Source organism: Chiloscyllium plagiosum, chromosome 21 (assembly GCF_004010195.1).
Source record: "Chiloscyllium plagiosum isolate BGI_BamShark_2017 chromosome 21, ASM401019v2, whole genome shotgun sequence".
Lineage (NCBI taxonomy): Eukaryota > Metazoa > Chordata > Chondrichthyes > Orectolobiformes > Hemiscylliidae > Chiloscyllium > Chiloscyllium plagiosum.
In genome coordinates, this window is record NC_057730.1 from 6,684,463 (window position 1) to 6,696,115 (window position 11,653).

The following is an 11,653-nucleotide window of genomic DNA, read 5'->3' on the forward strand; positions in this document are numbered from 1 at the left end:
CTTTTCCCTGGATGGGGAAGTCCAGAACTAGACAGAATAGGTTTAGGGTGAGAGGGGAAAGATATAAAAGAGACCTAAGGGGCAACGCTTCCATGCAGAGAGTGGTGCATGTGTGGAATGAGCTGCCAGAGGAAGTGGTGGAGACTGGTACAATTGCAACATTTAAAAGGCATCTGGATGGGTATTTGAACAGAAAGGGTTTGGAGGGATATGGGCCGGGTGCTGGCAGGTGGGACTAGATTGGGTTGGAATATCTGGTTGGCATGGACGAGTTGGATCGAGCCGTCTGTTTCCGTGCTGTATGTCTCTATGACTCTAATCCACTTCATTAAACTTCAGTGAATTTTCTGATATTATTTTTTGAAATGTCACAATTATCATTTCTGAATTCCCAATTTGAAAATATCAATTCTGTACACTTTTTTGAAAAAGCCAGTCTAACATTTTATCCTGGAGGTGAGCCCTGTGCAAATGTATGGGTTTTCCCCAAAACGTCCTGCAGAATTTAACTGCTGCGTTGCTCTCAAATGACAGCCTGATCAATAGTAGCACAGCAATTAGCACTGCTGCCAGGGATCACGTTTGATTCCAGCCTTTAATGACTGTGTGGAGTTTGCACATTCTCGCAGTGTCTGCGTGGGTTTTCTCCGGGTGCTCAGATTTCCTCCCAGAGACCAAAGATTAGCGGTGGGAAATTGTCCATAGCATTCAGGGGATGTCCAGGCTAGGGAGAGTAGCCATGAGAAATGCAGGGTTACACGAATAGGGTGGGAAGCTCTTCAGAGGTTTAGTGCAGACTCAATGGACTGAATGACCTTTATCTGTACTGTAGGGATTCTGTGATCCTGTGAATAAGATAGAAACCCCAGAATTAGAAAAATGCCTAAGAAAAACCAGGTGAATTAAGTGTAGACTGTTGGTGTGGGGAATGTAGGCTTATTCGAGATTAGAAAGGGAAAGAAGGTGTAGGTTGGAGGGACGATTTTGGGGTGGGAGGTTGGTGAGACAGAGGTGGTTTGTCTGCACTGGTTGTTGGATACACTCCTGTAATTCCTGGCCCAGAGACGGTGCAGCAAAAGACACATATCACAAAAGCTTAAACCCATCCCCCTCCTTCAGACTGCCAAGCTCCCCAATGCCTGGGAAATCTGGCTGCCTGATGTTCGGGACAGAACCTTAAGACAATTTCTTAAAAGAATACTTAAAGTGACTGCAAGTGGGTTGGTTGCCTATGCCTTATCCCTCTTCCAGAGGAATTTCACAAACCTAGTCACCACATCTTGCTCCCAGTCTATTTCTTATGAGAAATTTCCTTCCACAAAATAGCTTAACTGCCATTTGATAAACAACTCCAATTTCAACACCTTTGCAGGGTAATGTAACCAATCACAAATTTAAAAACACTAACAGTTTAAGTAACACCCACAATAAACAGAACATCAAGGAGTGTTTAATGAACATATAATATTATGCTCCACTGAATTGCTGACGTGAATAGGCAGTTAACAGCAGGTCGTTAAGAAACTTTATTACTGGCAAAGTTCAACATGCTTGGAGCTTTCTTTGATGCATTACATTACAAGAAAACCTGCTTTCAAACTATTACACTTAAACTGTTTAATGCAATCAATTATCATTTTGATACAGACAAAAATTAGACTCTAAAATCCAATTCTAAAATAATTAATCAATCTGTTCGTAGCTTCATCACTGCAATGAGTCCAGAGGACTTATATGTGAAAAGAGGCAGCAATTTCTGGTGATTGCACATGGCTTGTTAAAAACAGAAATCCATATTGCAATGCAAGATATGTTGCTTCTCCAAAAAGCTTACAATCAAATTCACCAGTCAAATATATCAGCTGATAAAGCTTCAATTCTTACCACATGGACACAGATGGTGGTCAAAAAGCTATAAGGCCTGTCCTTAATTATCCTTTTAACAGCATGGGGTAAATCTCAATTACAATCAAACAAACTGGCTGGCATTGTAAATTGACCTTTACAGGCATGCCACTGCATTCTTCCCATTATAATTATTGCAATTTGCTTTAAAGTTACTTTATTTAATGTTTCAAAACATTTGCTTCTGTTAATCTGACTGTTCTTTCTCTCTTGCTATCTATCTAATTTCATATTAAATTTACAATTCCAACTGCCTAGTTCAGGAACTCCTTTCTGGTCTAGTCAGTTGAAGATGTACAATTATGTATCCAATTGATGCAGACCTCAGATGACGTTTAGAGCAGACCTTCCCAAACTTTTACATCTACTGTGACTCTACTTCGAGGCTTAAACTATCATGTGAAAGCAGAGAAGGGAGGAGGTACAGGGTGAGAAGAGAAGAGAAGAGAGAGAGAAAAACAGGAAAAAAGCCACATGGAGACCCAAAATTTCAGTTTGCAGGCTTTGGGAGACCCTGCTCCAAGACACATTTTTCAATGGGATAATAGACAGGAATTTCTCCAGGCAAAAACCCAGAGAAATCTTATGTCTAAATACGAGTGAGCTCATGTTCAGAACACACTCTGGTACAGTTTTAAAAAGGAGGAAGGATTCTCATCACATTAATAATCAGCCTGCCGTACACAGAAATTGCTAGATCAAAAAAAAAGCTCCACTTAATTCATCTTCCGCCACCCTGGAGTTTGCATGGTAGAAGAGCTGATGACAAATGAAAATCATCAGCTTCAATTACTGCAAAAGAAACAAATCCCACTTTGGAACCATATTGCCAAAGTTCTCTGTTCTCCTCTGTATTATATCTCAAGTTACTCCCTACATCCTAAAATAAACCTTGTTGAATGAATCAACACAATTAGCTTCTGCCGAGGAAGCCAGTTAAGCAAATTTACAGTATACTCAAAATAATATTCCCATGGATTGGTTTTGAGATTAGTCAGAACAGTAGAACTAGCAGTTGCCCTGAGCAAAACTAAAGTGAAATGGCCCTCATTGGAGTTGAATTTAGAATCCTGAAAATGCTTTTACTATGCAGGCTTGCAATTTGCTTGTCCTTATTCGCTGAACTTGCAAACGATAGAAATCTATTGTGCTTGTGATGCCTAGCTTTGAATAATTTAATACCTTTTAAAGAAAGAGATTCCTAAATAGATCACTTTGACCCCTGCCAATAACACTCTCCAGGCCCGAGTTTATGTTGGGTGCATTTTACAACATCTCCACGGATTCCCACTTGCTTCTTTTTGAATACCAGACTTTGCAGATCTTTTGCAAAGGGTTACTGAAATATAAGAATACCAGGTCCAATACCTCACCATCAGGCTTCTCTCTTACCGGTCTTAAAATAAACTAAACTAGATTGCCAACGCTTTGAGGCTATATTGACAATCTTTTGCATCAACACGTTAAATAGTCTTATCTTCAATTAGTATGTGGTTATAGTTTCGCTCACAGAGCTGGTGAGTTGTCATGCAAATGTTTCATTACCATTAGTCACATCATTAGTCTGATTTCCATGAAGCATTTTTGTTTACTCGGCTTGATATTTATGTGCCCCAGTCTGTTAAGGTGGGTGATATCACTTCCAGTTTTCCTTTGTAGTGGTTTGTATATGGGATCTATGTCAACGTGCTTGTTGATGACACGTGCAGGTTGAAAATCAGGCCTCTAAGGATTCCCGTGCATATCTCTGTTTAGCTGGACTCAGGATGGTTATGTTGTCCCAGTCAAGTTGGTGGCTTTCTTTGTCTACGTGAACAAAGATGAGGGAGAACTGGTCGTGCCATTTTGCTGTTAGTTGGTGTTCTTGTATCCAGATTGCTAGTTTTCTTCCAGTCTGTCCGATATAATTTTTATGGAAGTCATTATATGGAATTTTGTATATCATGTTGGTCCTTCACGTTATGGGTATCAGGCCTTTTGTTCTTCTCAGTAGTTTAGTGTGGCTGTGGTTTGGTGTGCTGTCATGATTCCTTGTGGTTGTAGTAGTCTGATCGTCATTTTTGATACGGGGTAGGGTGACTAGTGTATTGGGGCGTACAGTGTCTTGTCAGTCCACAAAGTATCGGCAGATGGAACTGCTGGGGTATCCATTGTTTGTATAGGTCTTCTACCTCCTTCCTGCGTAGTTCTGGTGTGTTGCAGTGTGTAGTAGCTTATTTAAATAATGTCCTATAGACATTGGGATAGTTGCTATTGTAGTTAAGGATTGGTCCATGTGATTGGCCTTGCTGTATACTTTGGTTAGGAATTCTCCATTGGTTCTTCATTCTACCATGATGATTAGGAAAGGGAGTGGATTGCCATTTTCCTCCACACTGATGAATTTGATACTCGTGGATATGTTGTTGATGAGATGGTGTGTTTCCTTTAAATTCATGCGTTTGATGACAAACGTGTCATCCATGGATCGGATCCACAGTTTGAGTTGGATTATGGGGAGGGCTGTGCAATCCAGGCATGACTGTTTCTGCTGAGTGTCCTGGTACCGATGATGCCATAGATGTGCCATTGCTTTACTGATATATGTGGCCATTGAAGATTAGGTGAGTGATGAGGCACAAGCCCAATAGTTTGAATATATTGTCCTTGCTGATGGTGTTGTTGGTGGCTCAGTATTTCTGGTTCTTCCAGTAGTGCTCCAAGTGTTTCTTTCACCAGTGGTATGTCAATGAATATAAACAGTGCTGCAATATGAAAGAAAATCATCGCTGATTTTAATGTTCCTGAGGAATTCCTGAGCTGAGTGGATGGCATGGGTTGATCCGTTGACAAGATGGTTCAGTCTCGGCTGTAGTTCCTTGGCCACTTTGGGTGTAGGTGTGCTCTGTAGGCAAACTATGGGTATGAGGGGGATGTCTGGTTTACACACCTTTGAGTCCATAAAAGTGGCACTGTTTACCTGTGGATACTTGTGTGAAGCACAATAAACTGATAGAAATAGACTGAAAAATAATCCCTATTATAAAAGTTTGAAATATCAATATGGGATTTTAAAGATTCAAACTGTTTTTCTCTCCACAGTTGCTGTCAGATCCCAATGCTCCCAGTAATCTATTTGTAACTGATCCTACTTTTCCAAAGATGGCACCTCTCTGAAAGGGTGCATTTCCCAAATTAACCAAAAATAGTTCTCTTAAATTGATAGAATATGGGAGTCACAGCAAGGTCAGCATTTATTGGCTGTCTCAAATTGCCCAGAGTTGAGTGGCTTGTTAAGGCCATTTCACAGAGGGCGATTAATATTGCCCCTGGGCCTGAAGTCAACATGTAGGCCAGACTAGTTAAGATGGCACTTTTCTTTCCCATCAGAAGATTAGCGAATGGCTTGTGTTTTTAAAAAGATAATCTGCAAATTTTAAGGATCACCTGTGACTGATGTTATCATTCCAGGTTTAATTAGTTAAATGAAATTCCCAACTACGCCTCCGTAATTACATTGCTTCACTATTAGCCCAGACCCCGAGATCACTGAGCTAATCACTACGTCACCATAGCAGCACCAATGGTATCATTGAAACCACATTTGTAAAAGGAAACACAGTTATAATGCATCATCACTGCACCCAGCCACAACCATCCAGCAAAACAAACTAAAAATACAGGAAAGCACTTGAGTGAAATTGTTGGGATAGTCTATACACATTGTACAAACAGAATGCACTTCAGGCATCCAATAAATCACTCAGGTCATTGATACAACTCAACTACGCCTGAAGCACTTCAGTTATTTGACTGGCGTCAGTCCACATGTGGTTGTGTAAACCATTCACGCCCAACGTATATCTTCTATGGACTGTTTTTAGCAATTGTTTTTAGCAAACAATTTTGCTTAAATCAAGGAATTAGGAACGTTGGAGACTATGAAAACAGCCAAAGTCCACATGTGGGAAATAAAGACTCCAACAATTCACAGCAAGCTTTTCTGGAACATCAAAGAAACGTGCTCTACAGCAATGATAGGGAGATGTTTCACTTTAACACGGTCTTTAAAGTTTTCAGGTAAGACTCAAATCACGTCACTACCATACAATTATTTTCAAACCTGGCTGAAACATTAAGAATAAAAGCACCTTTAAGAAAACACCACTAATGGAATTAAGGATTTCTGCAGAACCATTTCTGAGCTACTGTTGAATTGTTCTTAACTCCTAGTTAATGGCCAACTCTTTTCGCACAGATAAAAACCTCAGTGAATCCTGCTCCAACTCTGAATGAGCAACAAACTCGCCAGAGCAGGGAGATGCAGTGGATTCGAGCCACTGGCCTGAGGCAATGCCGGCTCTCTCTATCTCCCAACTCCCAGAATTTCCGCAGGCACCACCAGCCTGCACGCCGCAGTCAGTGAGGGAGGGAGTCTTGCCCCACAGAGCCGAGGCTGGCTTGTCGGGAGAGGGGGGTGAGCTCCCGGGCCCGCTCAGTGAGAGAGTGTTCTGGCAGAGGGAGCGGCGCTTGTCCCGGAAAGGAGTGGAAATCCCACCGGGAAGAGAAACCTCCTGCCACCCCTTCCCGGGGTAGGGAAGGTACCTCCACCACTTCCTGCAACAAATCCACGACTCCGGGATTGAGTACGGTTTGGAGACTGAGTCCGGGATTGGGATTTTATTCCGGGTTTGGGAATGGCACTGGAATTAATTCCAGGATTGATACCGACTCCGGGATTTGGAATGAGATCGGGACCGAGACGAAACCGAGATTGGGAATGGGACCGGCACCAGGATTGAACTGTACTCCGGGACTGGGTCTGGTTTGGGGAATAAGACTCTGGGATTTACACTGGGACTGACTCCCAATGAAATGGAGCGTGCTTGTGTCCGGGGGTTAGTCCTGGGAAGGAAGAGGGTCAGGGTCAGGGTCAGGGTAAGCTCACCTTGCAGCAGCAGCAGCGCTGTTTCACTCTCTCTCTCTTTCCCACCCCCCGTTCCGTGTGTGGAGCTCTGTCTCTGCCTTTCCCTCTGTCCCCGGACCGGCTTCAAACCCAGAGCCTCAGCAACATCTGATCCCCGCTTCCCTGACGTCAGGCAGCCAGTTACTAAAAAGGTTCCAGCCAAAACTTCAAATAACTTCCGCACTGCTTAAAGGGGCACGCTTTATTTCTCAGCCGATACAAATCAGCTCCTGGCACACCGACTGCACTGGCCAAAGAGCTGCTGCCCCTCTCAGTGACACACAGAAAGACACGAGTGTGCAGGCTGTAACCTCTCTAATCGCCCCCACTTCCAGTTTAGTTTTCGCTCTTCGCTTCCTGAAGGGACGTTTTCCAGTCATGACACAATTCCATCTGGAATTTTTGTGATCTTTAGGTGGAGATTTAGAAAAAAACCCATCTCCGGAACCAATGATGCAAGCGCAAATTGCCAGACCGGCAATGTTGGAGGGGAAATGGCCCTACACTAGCCTAATGCCATAGCGTCAGGGGATCTAAATGATTGTAGAATTAGTATCACCTATGGCCATTAGGGAAGACCAAATGCTATCCTTATGTAGCTGACTAGTATTGAGCAGAGCTGTATGTGTTGTGACCAGTGGGGCAGTGTCTACAATGTGGAGTGTGCAGTGCCTACAGTGTGAGGAGACAATAAAACTGCAGATGTTGGAATCCAAACTAGACAAGCTGAAAAAACACAGCAACCCCAGCTAGTGTCAGGAGGTGGAGAAGGCAATATTTTGAGTGTAACCCTTTAGTACTGGGGGTGGGTGTAAGGGGAGCTGCAAACAAAGGGGGTGGGGAGGCAGAGTGGTGAGGTGGGGACAGGTGAACACAGGTGGAGGGTACAGCCTGGTTGGTTGATGGGAGGAATGAATCCAGTTGGTGGCTGGAAGGAAGGGTCGCTGAGAGGAATGGACGGGGTGGGGAGGGCCTGGGAAGGGAGTCAGGTGATGGGATGGGAGGTTATTTGAAATTGGAGAACTCAATGTTGAGTCCTGAGGCTGTAGGTGGAAGATGAAGTGTTGTTTCTCTAACTTGTGATTTGGTTCGTTGTGGCAATGAAGGAGGCCAAGGATGGTCATGTCAGAAAGGGAGCGAAAGGGGAATCACAGCGCCAGGGACCCGGGTCGATTCCCACCTTGTGCGACTGACTGTGTGGAGTTTGCACGTTCTCCCCGTGTCTGTGTGGGTTTCCTCTGGGTGCTCCAGTTTCCTCCCACTGTCCAAAGATGTGCAGGTTCGGTGCATTGGCCATGCTAAATTGCCCATAGTGTTAGATGTATTAATCAGGGGTAAATATGGGGTGGGGGGATGGGTCTGGATGGATTGCTCTTCAGAGGGTCAGTGTGCACTTCTTCAGTATGTTTCCATACTGTGGAGAATGTAAATGGGTGGTGACTGGGAGATCCGGTCAGCCCCTGCAGGCCTGGCTGAGACATTCGGTGAAACATTCCCTTAATGCCTTAGTTTACATTTGGTCTTTCCGATGTAGAGAAAACCATATCGACAGCATTGGTTACTAGGTTGGAGGAGAGGCAGGTGAACCTCTATCTCACCTGCCTCTCCTACGTCTCACCTGCCTCTCTTCTAACCTTGCTTACTGTATCTGGTGCACCCGATATGGACGTCTCTACATCAGGGAGACCAAACCTAAACTAAGGGAACGTTTTGCCAAACATCTCAGCTGGGCCCGCAGTCAACATGACCTCCCAGTCAACGCCCATTTTAATTCCCCTTCCCATTCCCTTTCCCACATGACCACCCTTGGTCTCCTCCATTGCCACAATGAATCCGACTGCAAATTGGAGGAACAATACCTCATCTTTCGCCTGGACAGTCTAAAGCCCTAAAGACTCAGCATTGAGTTCTCCAATTTCAAACAACCTGCCTTCCCATCCCCCCCGCCCCCGATTCCCTTCACAGCCCCTCCTGCCCTCCCTTTCATTCCTCTCCGCTTCCTTCCAGCCACCAACTGGACTCATTCCTCCCATTGGCCAACCAGGTCGTACTCTCTATCTGTGTTTACCTCTCCCTACCTCACCACCCTGCCCACACCCACTCCCTTTATCTGCAGCTACCCCCACACCCACCCTCAGTCATAAAGAAGGGTTACACCCAAAACACCCTCCTAATGCTTCCTGGCTTGCTGTGTCCTTCCCGTCTTCTGCTTGTCTACAGAGTGAAGAGAGGCAGTATCTACTGTATATAATATCCACAGTGTCGAGTGAGGCAGTGTCTACAGTATCAATAAAGTGTGGCGCTGGAAAAAGCACAGCAGGTCAGGCAGCATCTGAGGAGCAAGAGAGTTGACGTTTCGGGCTTAACCCTTCATCCACAGTCTACAGCGGGCAGTGTCGAGTGATGTAGTGTATTCGGTGCGGAATGCCTACAGTGTGGAGTGGGACAGTGTCTACAGTGTGGAGTGTCCACAGTGTCATGTCCACAGTGTCAAGCAAGGCAGTATCTAAAGTGTCAACTGGGACAGTGTCTACAGTCGAGTGACGCACTAACCACGGTGGGAATGGGTTTGGGAATACAGTGTCCAGTGATGGACTGACTACAGTGTGAATGGGGTAATGTCTACAATGTGGAGTGGGGCAAAGATCCTCATAGCCAGTGATTTGTTGAAGTCGCCAGGTACCTGTTCAGACTTTAAGGGAATTCCCAGTGTCTCGTTTCGCGGCATGTTTGTTAAGATAGGAAGCTGAACATTAATGAGGTGAGCTGTGCTGTTAAAGAGGTGTTTAACAAGCAATAATCCCCTTTTATTGTCAACCCAGCACTGCCCAGCAAATGCATAAAAGATGCAACGAGTTGCTTCCTATGTTAAGACAGACCTCACCAAACTTCTCATGTAATTGTGACATTAATCTTGCCATAGCCCTCATCTTACAGACCCTCATAAACTTTTGCCCAAAGAATTTGCAGAAAGGTATCAAAAGATTACGTGAAAGGGCAAAAATGTGGTACATGGGATATAATGTCAGAAATCATGAGGCTATATCCTTTGGTAAGAAGAATCAAGGAGCTGAATATTATTTGCATGTAGAAAGCTGCAATACAGAGCGAGTTGGGTGTCCTTATGCATAAAGTGCCAAAAGTTATTTAAAGTTTAGCAGGTAAACATGAAGGCTAATTGAATGTTAGCCTTTATTTCAAAGGGAAAGGAGTATAAAAAGAGGGCAAGATTTGCTAAAGCTATACAAGGTACTGTGCAGTCAAAATAGTGTGAACTGTTTTTGTTACCTTATTCAAGGAAAGCTTACTGGTGTAGGAGTCGGTCCAGTTCACCAATTGGATCCCAGGTACATAGTAAAGCTCATCTTAATTTAATGTTCTTCTATGCAGATTTCAGGATCCATGAATGGCAGGAACTTCTGGAGCCAGAAATCAGTGTTGTGATCGATCATCAGGTTGCTGATCATAATGCATGGAACACCAGAGCAGCTGCACAGTTTAGAGGGAATGTTGGTATGGATGGGTAGTCTTATGATGAAAGGTTGAATAAGATGGACATGTACTGAAGTTTAGAACAGTGAGAGATGACCTTATTGAAATATACAAGTTAAAGGTGGTAGAGTTGTTGTCTCCCTTGTGGGAGAGTCTGGGAACAAAGCGTATTTATATTTGCCAGGAATTGGTGTTGGAGAGACTGTTAGGTCTGAAGGTTGATAAGTCCCCGGGGCCTGATGGTCTACATCCCAGGGTACTGAAGAAGGTGGCTCGAGAAATCGTGGATGCGTTGGTGATTATTTTCCAGAGTTCGATAGATTCAGGATCAGTTCCTGCGGATTGGAGGGTGGCTAATGTTGTACCACTTTTTAAGAAAGGTGGGAGAGAGAAAGCAGGAAATTATAGACCAGTTAGTCTGACCTCAGTGGTGGGAAAGATGCTGAAGTTTATTATAAAGGATGACATTACGACACATCTGGATAGTAGTAACAGGATAGGTCTGAGTCAGCATGGATTTATGAAGGGGAAATCATGCTTGACTAATTTTCTGGAATTTTTTAAGGATGTAACTCTGAAGATGGACTAGGGAGATCCAGTAGATGTAGTGTAGCTGGACTTTCAGAAAGCTTTTGATAAAGTCCCATATAGGAGGTTAGTGAGCAAAATTAGGGCGCATGGTATTGAGGGGGCAAAGTACTAACTTGGATTGAAAGTTGGTTGGCTGATAGGAAACAAAGAGTAGTGATAAACGGCTCCATTTCGGAATGGCAGGCAGTGACCAGTGGGGTATCGCAGGGATCAGTACTGGGACCGCAGCTTTTTACAATATATGTTAATGATCTCAAAGATGGTATCAGCAATAACATTGGCAAATTTGCTGATGATACTAAGCTGGGTGGCAGGGTGAAATGTGATGAGGATGTTAGGAGATTACAGGGTGACCTGGACAAATTAGGTGAGTGATCAGATGCAGTTTAATGTGGATAAATGTATGGTTATCCACTTTGTTGGCAAGAACAGGAAGGCAGATTGCTACCTAAATGGAATCAATTTAGGTAAAGGGGCAGTACAGAGAGATCTGGGTGTTCTTGTACACCAGTCAATGAAGGTAAGCTTGCAGGTACAGCAGGTAGTGAAGAAGGCTAATAGCATGCTGGCCTTCATAACAAGAGGGATTGAGTATAGAAGCAAAGAGGTTTTTCTGCAGCTGTACAGGGCCCTGGTGAGACCACACCTGGAGTACTGTATGCAGTTCTGGTCTCCAAATTTGAGGAAAGACATTCTGGCTATTGAGGGAGTGCAGTGTAG

General features: G+C 44.0%; 1 protein-coding gene across 1 annotated transcript in view; it reads right to left on the reverse strand.

Annotated features, from left to right (window-relative positions):
• rhbdf1a (rhomboid 5 homolog 1a (Drosophila)) overlaps positions 1 to 7,497 on the reverse strand; it is a 359,396-nt gene extending 351,899 nt beyond the window's left edge. The window contains exon 1 of the mRNA XM_043711146.1: positions 6,833 to 7,497. The gene's annotated coding sequence lies outside the window, so the exon portion shown is untranslated. The remainder of the gene's footprint in view (positions 1 to 6,832) is intronic.
• Positions 7,498 to 11,653: the final 4,156 nt, after the last annotated feature.